This window comes from Periplaneta americana, chromosome 8 (genome assembly GCF_040183065.1).
Source record: "Periplaneta americana isolate PAMFEO1 chromosome 8, P.americana_PAMFEO1_priV1, whole genome shotgun sequence".
In the NCBI taxonomy this organism is placed as follows: domain Eukaryota; kingdom Metazoa; phylum Arthropoda; class Insecta; order Blattodea; family Blattidae; genus Periplaneta; species Periplaneta americana.
The window spans coordinates 122,667,501-122,680,714 of record NC_091124.1 but is presented as its reverse complement, the minus strand read 5'-3'; the positions used below and the strand labels follow the sequence as shown (position 1 = coordinate 122,680,714).

The 13,214-nt window shown below is 34.7% G+C and overlaps 1 protein-coding gene across 2 annotated transcripts in view; it reads right to left on the bottom strand.

The window, feature by feature from the left end:
* Nucleotides 1-5,443: 5,443 nt before the first annotated feature.
* The window catches only part of LOC138705018 (growth hormone-regulated TBC protein 1-like), a 79,442-nt gene continuing 71,671 nt past the window's right edge, over nt 5,444-13,214 (bottom strand). For both annotated transcript variants that reach the window (XM_069833559.1, XM_069833558.1), the window contains exon 8: nt 5,444-13,214. This exon is cut by the window's right edge and continues 10,628 nt beyond it. The gene's annotated coding sequence lies outside the window, so the exon portion shown is untranslated.

Genomic DNA, 13,214 nt, shown 5'->3' with positions numbered 1-13,214 from the left:
TGTTCCTCTCTCAAAGTGAGAGTCCAAGTTTCACAACCATAAACAACAACTGATAATATAACTGTTTTATAAATTCTAACTTTCAGATTTTTTGACAGCAGACTGGATGATAAAAGCATTTCAACCGAATATTAACAGGCATTTCCCATATTTATTCTGTGTTTAATTTGCTCCCGAGTATCATATTTGTTACTGTTGCTTCTAGGTATTTGAATTTTTCCACCTCTTCAAAGGATAAATTTTCAATTTTTATGTTTACATTTCGTACAATATTCTGGTCACGAGACATAATCATATACTTTGTCTTTTCGGGATTTACTTCCAGACCTATCTCTTTACTTGCTTCAAGTAAAATTCCCGTTTTCCCTAATCGTTTGTGGATTTTGTCCTAACATATTCACGTCATCCGCATAGACAAGCAGCTGATGTAACCTTTTCAATTCCAAACCCTCTCTGTTATCCTGGACGTTCCTAACGGCATACTCTAGAGTAAAGGTGATAGTGCATCTTCTTGCTTTAGCCCACAGTGAACTGGAAACACATCTGACAGAAACTGACCTATATATGGACTCTGCTGTTTGTTTCACTGAGACGCATTTTAATTTATTGAACTAGTTTCTTGGGAATACCAAATTCAATAAGAATATCATATAAAACTTCTCTCTTAACCGAGTCATATGCCTTTTTGAAATCTATGAATAACTGATGCTTTGCACCCTTATACTCCCATTTTTTCTTCATTATCTGTCGAATAAAAAATATCTGAACAATAGTTGACCTATTACGCCTAAAACCATGCTGCTTGTATCTTGTACAATAATGAAAATTAGTATGTGTAAAACATTGTCCTGCTATTAGGAAAAAATATTTTTACGATTTAAAAAAATTTTACATTTTTTTTTTTTTTTTTTTTTTCAAAATTCAGTTCACTGTGCAGTGATGATGCATTTCCCACATAACTCAAAAACTATCCAAAATTCTGTGATGAAATTTTTTGTGTGTACTTATGCATGTCATATCTACAATATGATGCAAGATCACTTTTCTCCCTTTGATAGACTGTCTGATAAAAAAATTAATTAATTTAAAAAGTGGTAAAATATCAGTATTTTCTATTACACAAAATAAAAAGAAAAATATTATTTATTAAGGAATGTAGTTGAAATTGAGCATGATATCATAAACATGAGTTTCAGCAATAAAATAAAAGAGAACATGAAGTTAACAAATTTTTTAGTTATGAGGGAAACACTTCATCACTGCACAGTGAACTGCAAACATTTTGAATTTTGAAAAAAAAATTATATATAAATAATTTTTTTTAAATCCTAAAAATATTTTTTTCATATAGCAGAAGTACAGTGATTTATACATACCAATTTTCATTATTGTACAAGATACAGTAATGGAGGAAAAAAATGTTTAGTATTTCCAAAAATTTTACTGCCAAAGAAGTTGAACTAGCGCTTAATGAAATGAAGCATGGGAAAGCAACAGGAGTTGAAGGAATCCCCATTGAATTGGTGAAATGCTTGGGTGAAGACAAGAAGGAAATTCTATCATTATTCACGAAATATATGAAAAAGAAAAATGGCCCGAAGATTTTACAGAGACATTATTGCTGCCAATATCGAAGAAATATAATGAGTTCAAGCCTATCAATCTGATATCGCATTCAGTGAAGAATCTCCTGTGAATACTGAATCAACATTTATATTCTAAGATGGAAGGATAACTGGAAGAAGAGCAGTTTGGCTTCAAAGAAAGAAACAGTGTGAGATCTGCGAAAGATACCTTGAGAAGAATAAAGAAGTGTTTACAGTATTTATGGATTTAGAAAAGGCATTTGATAGAGTGGAGTGGATTGGAATCAACTGATTGGGGGCGGGGGTTCCTGAAGAAAATTGGTTTGGATTGGAAAGAGAGAAGGCTAGGAGAGGAGACAGTACTAAAGGATATGCTACTGGAGCTAAATGATAGCAGTATAGAATGAAGATAAATGCAAAGAAGACGAAGACCAAAGTTATCGGAAGAAAAATAAAGAAGGTAAACGTGCGAATTTGAAATGAGGCACTGCAACAAGTGGACAGCTTCAAATACTTGGGGTGTACTCTTAAGCAGTAACATGAACTGGTATGAGGAAGTAAAAGGAGGATAACAATGGCAAAGAAAGCTTTTACTAGGGGAAGGCGTTTCTTCTGCAGACATCTGGAGAAAGAACTAAGGACAGAGACTAGTAAAGTGCTTTGCGTGTAGTGTGGTATTGTATGGAGCACAAAATATGGCTGTGAAGAAGAATGGAGAGTGTGAAATGGACAGACAGAATAACAAATGAAGTTGTGTTGGAAAGAATGATACTGAAACTGATCAGAAAGAGAAAAAGGAATTGGTTGGTTCACTGGCTGAAAAGAAACTGCCTGCTGAAGGATGCACTGAAAGGAATGGTGAACAAATATATCCACATTTTATTATTGAGAGGACAAAGAGAGGAAAGAGAGGGGGGGGAGGCGAAAACCTTTTATTGCAGTTGAAAGTAACACTATCTGCAGTCATTCAGGTACTCCTAGCATTAATCCTTTCGACTTGTCGTCTTTGATGGCCAGTGACAAGAGAGATTTCCTTTTTATTATTATTATTATGTTTTTTTTTTAATGGTTGTTTACTCTCAGTCTTGACCTGGAATTCAGTTTGGGTGAGTGTTGCAAAATACTAAGTATGCCAAAACAAGTGAAGTTACATTATTATGGCAGTGGATTAGGATGACGTAAATTTTACGAGAGATCGCAAAGTGATATTTCGTCCGAAACATGTATGGCAATATTATTTATTTTTCTAAAAAAAATTTAACATTTAGTTTTAAGAAGCTGTAAAAATTACTTAATGTAATGCTGATCTAAGATGTGGTACTATCGTCAGTTTTATCTAAACGTTTTCGGCTCCAAATATCAAAATGATGAACCAGTTGGGGCTGGAATATATTCCAAATTAGTCAGTTTTTATTTGTCTGCAGGGAGTCCTACTCACTTTGATGGAGAAATTGCAGCAATCAACAGGGCATTAACACAACTTATTTATCAAATTAATCTGTTCAAAAATGCTGTTATATTTAGCGACTCAATTTCTGCAATCCAAGTCATAGCTTCAATCAGTATTTCCAAAAATTCCAAAATCTCAGAAATTCATCATCCATACACAAAATAAAAATCTTTATCTCCAATGGATCCCTGCCCATTTTGGTATTATGGGCAATGAGATTGCAGATTGTTTGACAAAGAAAGGAACTAAAATATTGCAAGTACCCTTGAAAAAGATATCTTAGCACAGTGCCAAATTGTTAATACACAAATAATTTGAAATCAAAATTCTAAAGAAATTTCAAGAAAACAATAATAATAAATCTTGGTCAATATTGCTCACTGAAAAAAAAAAACATATACCTAATTCTTCTTGACATGATACAGTAGCAAAATTTCGAATGCTAACTGGCCATGACTGTTTAGCAGCACACCTGTTTAAAATTGGAATTTTTGTTTTGCCAAAATGCATCCTGTGTAACCTAGAAGACTCTTTGATGAATCAAGAACATTTACGAAAATATCCAGCTTTGCCATCAAATCTTTTGGATTCGGACTCTAAATTATAATAGATGCTGCTGCTGCTGCTATGTGAGCGAGCAAAAGAGAAAATATGTTTCCCTAGCCTTTAAACTGAGGTGTAGTTGAAGTTTCTCGCCCGATTCAACAGCAGTCTCTTTCATAATAGCAAAAGTCTCATGGTGATATCTGTGTAACGGAATGGAGAAGTTCGTACACATTGTGTATTGTAGCATTGTCTCTGCTCGACTGTTAGTAAGTTTGTAATACTTTGGTTCCTATTGCAGGATTTCCTTTGGTATTCTTCCAACCTTTTAACATACCTGTACCATTGTAATCTCTTTTCATTTATAATTTTTTTTATATCTTCTACTATAAATGTAACAGTAGACCTACCATATACTTGCATTACACTGAACAGGAATTTTGCTCCGACTTTTTTTTTTTTTAGTAGGTTATTTTACGACGCTTTATCAACATCTTAGGTTATTTAGCATCTGAATGAGATGAATGTGATAATGCCGGTGAAATGAGTCCGGGGTCCAACACCGAAAGTTACCCAGTATTTGCTCATGTTGGGTTGAAGGAAAACCCCGGAAAAAAACCTCAACCAGGTAACTTGCCCCGACCGGGAATCGAACCTGGGCCACCTGGTTTTGCGGCTAGACGTGCTAACCGTTACTTCACAGGTGTGGACTGCTCCGACTCAAAACAATGTTTCCCTTATGGTTTGATATGCGCTGAATCCGAAATTGCATCTCTTTTCTTCATATCACAAGGTTTTTAAAATATACTATAATTTCATTTTTCGATAAGTGCTCCACCAGGAAATATCTGGCGTGGGTTGGGGGTATAAACCAAAACAAAAGCTAATGCGTTTTATGAGTTTATGACTTATTTCCTGTTTCTTATGGTTGTTGGCATGTTATTTTGTACTTCTAATAAATAAACAGATATTGGTCCTTTCTATTAAGTAAATTTCATAACAATTCAAAGTGAGGTCTAAGCAATGAACAAACAAGGGTGTGGTTTTCAGTATTTAAAGGAAAAGTTTACCAGTTTGAGTGAAGGCAAATTAAAAGAGGGCATTTTCATCAGTCCACAAATTCACAAAGTTATCGCTGACTCTTTGAGAAAAGAACTTTCCGTTACAGAAAGAATGGCATGGTGCGCTTTCAAAGACGTTTGCTCAAATTTCCTTGGAAATTCTAAGGCAGAGAACTACATAGAACTTGTTGTGGAAACTATGTTAAGTACATATGACAAAATGGAGTGTGATATGTCTCTCAAAATACACTTTTTACATTCTCATTTGCTGTTATTTGTAGAACTTCAGAAACTTGGACCCACTGCGGTATAGGAGGACAGCATTGTGCCATTAGCCGGCTAGAGAGTATTACAATTGGGAGTGCTCTTCGTTCATTTGGTAGGTTGGCTGATCCCATCTCAATGCCAAAACCTACCTGCATCTTTCTTAGCAGACAACATTGCTCACAATATTGGAACCTTTTAAATGTTATTAAATACTCAGATGGTTATTTTATAGAAGCAATAGTTATTCTAGATATACAAATTTAAGTTTTCTTTTTTTCTGCACTGCACATATGAGAAAGAAGAAATTCTTATTCACTCCAAAAATATCATAATAGTGGACATGGAGGGAAACCAAGAGGTGTCAAATATTAATCAGGATTAATCACGCTCACTAACAGAGCACCAATATTAGGTTTTTCCATCTATTTCCAGCAGACAGTCACTAGCATAATGACAGTCTTGTAACATTAACAGTTTCATAAACTAAATCGAAAGTAGGTCAAAGAGTGAACAAGGAACAAGTAATAAAACTGGACAACTCTGAGACCAGTATAATAAATTTTTAAATTGTACAGTATTACAGTTCATATTTCAATACTACGTTAAAATAAAATACATTAATCATATAATACTGTCCTACAAAACTTAAATGATGTAAAATGTAATTTTAAAGTATAAAATTCATAGCTACACATAACATAAAAGTGAAACAAACAGTAACCAGCTAAAACAGCGTGGTCCCATAGATAATTCAGATTGGATGTTCACTTGTTTCCATTATATCACACTGGGCGGGGTGACTGTTGCGCCACAGACTGATTGATTACGATTATTATATCTCTTAATTCTTTATGACCAATACAATAAATTATACAGACTTTTTTTTGCTAATGCTGGTTTTACATATTTCAAAATTTTTACAGCAGTCATTTATTTCTAACTTCAAATATCTTTTATTAGTGAATATTGTTCTATTAACTCTGTTGTTAAAATTCATGACTATATACAGAATTTCGGAGATACACAATGACATGCACAGATGGGTAGTTTTGATTTGAAATATGATTTTCGAGATCTGCCAGTAAGTAAATATTTTTACCGCAATTTAAAAATAAAAGAAACAACTTACGAAATTGTGAAGTAACTTTTTTTTTACTATTGGACTACTAATCTGTAATGTTGTTAGTCTCCAAACAAAACAACTTTGAAAGTTTTACATTTGTTCATGTTTTCCTTTTACACTCTTCCAATTATTTCTAAATTTCTTCCTTTACTTGCTGTCCAAGGGAGCTATATGCCTAGTAGATCCCTGGTCTACAGTAGTCTGCTAAGAAAGCCCATTTGTCTCCCTGAGATCTAAACAGCTCCACCAGATAGACGATACCTGTAGGCGAATCATGGCACCATGTCTTCAACATACCTCAAACAAACATATCAAAATTTGTATACTGTTCTAGGGAGGGGAAAAATTAAATATGTATGTGTTCTGTGATCTGAAGGTTGGGGTATTTTATTGGGACAAGGAAGGTACACCAAATTTCCATACTTTTTGTGTAAGGGAATAGGGCTCTAGAGCCAGAGACACTGGAAAGTTACAGATAGAAAACACTTGGTGCCAGGGACAAATAATAGTATAAATCACCCGCTAAATGACTCCCAGAAAGTTTTGCTACCCCTTTTACATAAGAGACTAGGGATAATGTGTTTCCAAAATTTTGTTCAGAAATGTCCAATGTTGTCCGAACTGAAAGTGAGAGAAGGCATTTTTTGACGACTCAAAGAGATTCGCCAACTAATTAAGGATATTGATTTTAAAATATCATGATTGACTTAGAGCTTCAGGCTTGCATTCATTCAAGGAAGTGATCAACAAGTTTCTGGGTAACGTTAAAGTTGATCAATATAAGCAGTGTGAAAACCATGCTTGAAAAATTAAAGGCACTGAAAATATGAGCTTGAAGTTACATTTTCTGCATTCTCATCTTAAATAATACCTAGAAAACTTAGGAGTACTAAGTGAAGAGCAAGAGGAGAGACTCCATCAGGACATAAAACAGACAAAAACAAGGTACCATAGTTGATGGGATGGGGTTTAATATAATACCATCATCAGGACCACAACAACTGCCAACTCAGCATTTGTTTGAATGAGGTAGAGGAGAAAATAGTTTTCCTAAAGAATGTTTGAAATGTGATTCATTTTAAACTGTTGTATTTGTACAATTGAGATTTTATCATGTTTTGCAGTGTTACACGCATTTTAAAGGGTACTTAAAAATTACAAATTGCTAAAAAAAAATTACACATTTTTTTTCTGCATGACAATAAAACTGTACGTAATACGAAAAAATGACTAGCAGATTTCAATTTAGCACACCAAAATTAGGTTTAGAGATCTGTTCAATCTTGTGCCTCAAAACAAAAATGTAATCTCGCAGGCCTGTGTAATTTATTGAGAAATGTTTTACAGTATGAATTGATGTCATAATATTCTCAAGTAGTCTATTCGGTGGTTACCATTCTTGTAAACATTAATATTCCTGAAAGTTACTGCGAATTCTAGTTTGCACTTGAATCCATATTTTCATCTTCTGTTGTGTGCGTACGGTCCATCCAGTCAAACTCTCGGATTTTCTTGGTAACCCCCTGCTCCTTCTCTCGTTTCTGTACTGCTGAGCAGAAGTTCAGGTTTTGCTTACCAACAATGACCTGAAATCTATTGTGGAACCCTCACTCAGGTTATTTGTTCTGTGTCTATTATGCAGTGTGGCATCGTAGTAGTTATAAAGTTCTATAGGTTAAGGTGAAAGTACTGCGGCTCTTATTCCATTGACGTCAAAGTAATCACTACTGGCACCACATCATTGCGAAGCTCTCAGAAGCAGTATTTGCCATCTTGTGAAGAATCATATGCCAGTGCCAGAACTATGTATGTCTCAATTAGAAATAAACATGATGAAGTATGGCTTTGCAAATGAGGCATTTGGAATAAGAACGGCAGAAATACAGATTCAGAACTATGACATTTGTACTGAAGACCATGCAGAAATACAGACCTTCAGAATGCTGGATTTGGAAATACGATCAGGAAGGGCAGTTGGTATATGGATGCCATGAAACTATTTGGTGTATTCTTAAGAATGAGAAGTTTAAATCCTTTAAGTGCCATTAGGTTCAAGAATGATGAGTAGACTTGCCATAGGATGAGGTTTCGTGACACAATGATGGAATTTTGTAACAAGAGAAACATCTCCAGGATTTCTTCACAGAAGCAGCTTGCTTTTCAACATATGGTGTTCCTAATCATCAGAATTTCAGGTACTTACCATACTGAGAATGAACAATTGGCCCAGTGTGAAGTCAGTACAAGCAAACTGTTTGGCCTGGTATACTAGGTTACCACATCATTGGCTGCGTTCAGCCGGGACAGCGCTAATTCAACTAATCATTTTTGCTGAGTTACAGCAGCTGTGAGGTCCTGAACGACCATTGCAAAATGTCCGCTGTGTTTACAAAGAAACACGCTGCTATTGTTCCATCTACTCTGGAATATATGATACCATTGGTTGTTGCCTACCCCCTCCACTTTCGCTGGCTAGCAGCAGGCTTGCAGTGCCCGCTATTTCAGCGTTGTCAGCCAGCAAAGCATTCAGTGCTGTCACTATTTCAGCGCTATCTCAGCGCTGTCCCGGCTGAACACAGCCATTGGTCCTTACTTTATTCATGGTTCCCTAACAGCAGATAAATATCTAAAACTGCTCCAGGTTTCAGTTGGTCCTGCTGTTGGAGACATTGAAGATTATCTTTATTATCAGCATGACCAATGTCAACACAGTGGACACAGCATGTACTACAGATGAACAACAACAAATTACCAAGGACAATTCTATACTATCACCAGCTGGAAGGAGACATTTGGCAAGACTGTTGAAAAGATGGGCAGATCAGTAAATTATTGGTAAAAGTTTGGAGTCAAAATGGATCCAGAAGGAACCAATCTTTGAAATTGATGATGATCAATGTCCCATGCACAATAGTATTCTGGTGAGTGATTATTGAAATATTATTTTTCCTAATTGATGGATAGGCCAAAGAGGTGCAACAAATTGGTCTGCTAGATCGTCAGACCTGTCACCAAATGATTTTTTCTTGTGAGGGTGGGGGGGGGGAGAAAAAAAGAAAAGAATGAATTTATGATCATGATACCTGTTACCAAAATGTAAGTGATCTAAAAGATGAGATAATTTACGCATGGTCTAAGATTTATTTCTTTATGGTTGTGAAACTTGGACTCTCACTTTGAGACAGGAACATAGGTTAAGGGTTTTGAGAATAAGGTTCTCAGGAAAATATTTGGAGCTAAGAGGGATGTAGTTACAGGAGAATGGAGAAAGTTACACAACACAGAACTGCATGCATTGCATTCTTCATCTGACATAATTAGGAAAATTAAATCCAGACGTTTAAGATGGGCAGGGTACATAGCACATATGGGCGAATCCAGAAATGCATATAGAGTGTTAGTTGGGAGGCCAGAGGGAAAAAGACCTCTAGGGAGGCCGAGACGTAGATGGGAAGATAATATTAAAATGGATTTAAGGGAGGTGGGATATGATGATAGAGAATGGATTAATCTTGCTCAGGATAGGGACCAATGGCAGGCTTATGTGAGGGCGGCAATGAGCTTCCAGGTTCCTTAAAAGCCAGTAAGTAAGTATGGTCTAAGATTTATCATTTTCAGTTGATGAACATATGGAGAGAGTTCTACAATATTTTAAGTTTATTGCCTGACTAATTTAATGATTATATTCTTTAATGTTGTGGTTTTGTTGGATATTATTTTTCATAATACTTTAATTAATTTTATGTCATTCATTTTCATTAATTTTACTGATTTTAAGTTGCAGTGTGTTATTTCTATCATGGTCCCACGTACAGTAGAAGACGCAATACCTGTCCTGTGACCCCATCATGTGTTGCGTCTATAACACCAATGCGTATGGAGGGGGAAGATAAGATTTTAGTCTGAGCTGAACTTTGGGGTCTACACATTCCTGTAATATTAACGACTATCACCCCTCACATGCCAAAATCTCTTTCTGATCACTTAATCCTTCCCTCCACGCCAGGTCTCAGCTCCTCAACTTGTAACAGTGTGAAACTTGATGTTACATACACCAGAAATTAAAAATAATTTATTGTAGAAGAAATAAATGTAAAATGTTAAATAAACCAAATGAAGGTATATTTGAGGATTTTATTTAATTAATTTCCCTGAACCTACTAAGGAAGAAATAGTTGTTAATGCATTGTGATGTATTTTTACTTCCTTAACATTTTTCTCTTACATTATCAGGCAGTACATCTCATTTGGCGATATGTGTCAGAGGAAGATTTACATACATCTGAAGTCTGATTAGTAGAATATGTAGCTAGTCAGTGATGTATGCAATGGAGAGGGAAAAGAACTGGCCACCCTACCCCATGATCTCCTGGCCTAGTTGCCTCATAAGTGGTGCCTTCTTGCTATCGCATGTGAGGTTCAAATCTGTCTTCGGATAGTTGACTAACAATAATATTTTCCTATGAAACATACAGGGAAGATGATGATCTGTTACAGTTTCACTTACCGTTTTCACAGTCTTTTCGGGCTTATCATTTGGTTGATATTTTCTAATTTGATTTGGTTTCATTCTTCCAACGTACTTTTCCTATCTGAATATAATTTTATATAAATCTTAAAAATGGTTCAACTTTCACTTTCCCTAAATTTCCCAAAAAGATAAAACCTGCATTTTCCTCACAAATTTCAATTAAACTGTCTTTTTAATTGTCTAGTTATGTCTGTACATTTTAGAAATTGTTTGCGTGTGTTTTATAACCTCAGTTTTTGAAGGTGCTTACTTTTTCGAATATTAGCAATATTCACAAGTAAGAATTTGCTAGTCCCACCATTCTTTAAGTAAATATATGCCAGCATTAGCAACAAACTGCTGTATAAAAGTCTACGTACCAATGTCTTGAAAACACATTACAGTGGAACTTCATGAGATCGCCTATGTACAGGGTAGTCACAAAAATAAATAAATATCTCTTAAATGAATCAATATAAAACTAAATGCTTTTTTTCAAACCTTGGGGCACTGAGAGGAAGTAACTTTAGAATTTGGAAGGGAATGCTAGCATAATTTTTGGATAATCACATTTTTCGCAAAAGAGTTTAGAAACTTTCATTCAAAACATTTTTCCCTAAAGCAGATTCTAAGAAGTAATGGACATTTGAAATTTCGAAGAGATATTAGATAATGATACAGAAGTAACAATTCTCTACTCTACTTTACTCTACCTCACTTTATTAAGTACTCAAAATAACCTCCATTAACATCTAACCACTTACTAAGTATGCAGAAAATCAGGAAAAAAAAGCAGACATGATATACAATATACATATCATATATATATAAAAAAGTTTACAAACAAAAAAACTGTTGCATGGCTATCCAGCTCAACTGACATCATGCCTTTGGATTGCCTTTTATGGGGGTATGAAAAACAAAAAGCTATGTCTGCAGCACCTACAACCAAAGAGAATATGAAGGAATGAATACGCAAAATGTGTGATAATATCCTATTTGTATAATATAATATGTTAGAGAAATCCTACCTAAAAGAATAACTGTTTATATGTTAATAAAAGTTATTTTGAGTATACTTAATAAAGTGATATAAAGTAAGAGCTATGTACTTCTTTAGTATCCTTACCTAGTATTCCTTCGAAATTTCAAATACCCATTATTTCTTAAGATTCCACCTCTTCAGCAATGTATGAGACGGAAGGGAAAAGGAAATGGCCACCCTATTCCATTACTTCTTGGCTTAGTTGCCTCATGAGTGAAGCCTTATTGGTGTCACTTATAAGTAGAGCCCGGATGTTAGGCAAAATGCCTTTTTTAAACTGAATGTATGTATGAAAGACCTATTAGAGATAAACACGTTTCCACACATTTGGGGATGATAGGTCCAATTTTTATTTTGCCTTTTTTGCCTATTTTAAGGTTAAATGCCTTTTTTAGCCATTTTACGTCGTTATTGTATATTTCTATATTTTTAATGCATTTAAAATAAACCACACATAAATTATATCAAAAACAAAAAAGAATGGTTGTACAAATTAAAAATATATATTCACCTCACACAAATATTTGCTGAGAATCTTATTCTCCAGAAATACATATGTTTCCAAGAAGTCGCAAAATTTTTCTTCCCTACCAATTCCATCTTTTATGTCACTTAACAAAGATGTTTGAACAGTATAACCCTCAGTGTTCAGATCACTTCGGGGTTTACCAGCGAAAGAAAGGGGATGAGGGAAGGTCCCATTACTGTTATTGCTTGTACGCACAAGTCACGCGTACTTTGAAGCCTCTAAACCCTTCTCACACCCCTCTTTTTGAGACAATACACAGTCGGTTTTTCCCGATCTCTGAAAGAAAGTAGAGACAGTCCTTCTGAAATAAGTTGTTTTAAGTTTGCTCCAATCACTTCAGTAGAAGTAGAAAGATCTTTTTCCATCATGAAAAACGTTCTCTCTGACAGGCGGCTCACTATGACAGTTGACAACTTAAAAAAGCATCTTGTGACATGTAACCAAGGAAAGAGAGTACTGCATGGGATAGTTTATTAAGTATTTGTCTATTTTTTTGTCTGTTTCCATGAATAATAAATACCTATTTTTACTATTTTTAGTGCCTATGCTTGCCTATTTTAATCAAAATAAATGCCTAAACATCTGGGCTCTACTTATAAGGTTCAAATCAGTCTTTGGACCGTTGACTAAACATACCAGAAAAAATCTTTTAGTTTAAAACTGCTTAACTTCGAGATAAATTAGAATATCCAAAAATTATTCCATTTAAATTTCCATCAAGGAACAAACTGAAAAGTTATCAATGTCATTTTTTTTTTTTTTTGGAAGATTCCTTCCTATTATGAAGTTTGGACAAATCAGCATTTAGTTTTACTGATCCATTTAAAAACACTTTATACGAGCCACTCTGTATATCACGTAATTAGGGTATCTGTATCATACAAAAAAAGTTTACAAACAAAAATACTGGATATCAAATTTATACCGTCATGTTCTATAGGAACTTTGTAACAAGTTCTACTTTACTGCATCCTCTTGTCTCATTCCTTTCAGAAGCATTTTGTCTGTTTTCGAAGTATACATTAAGATTTCTAAGGTTCAAGCAAGGATGTTCAGTATATAATTACCATAAGCCTATGAACAATTTAAAGCTATGATCA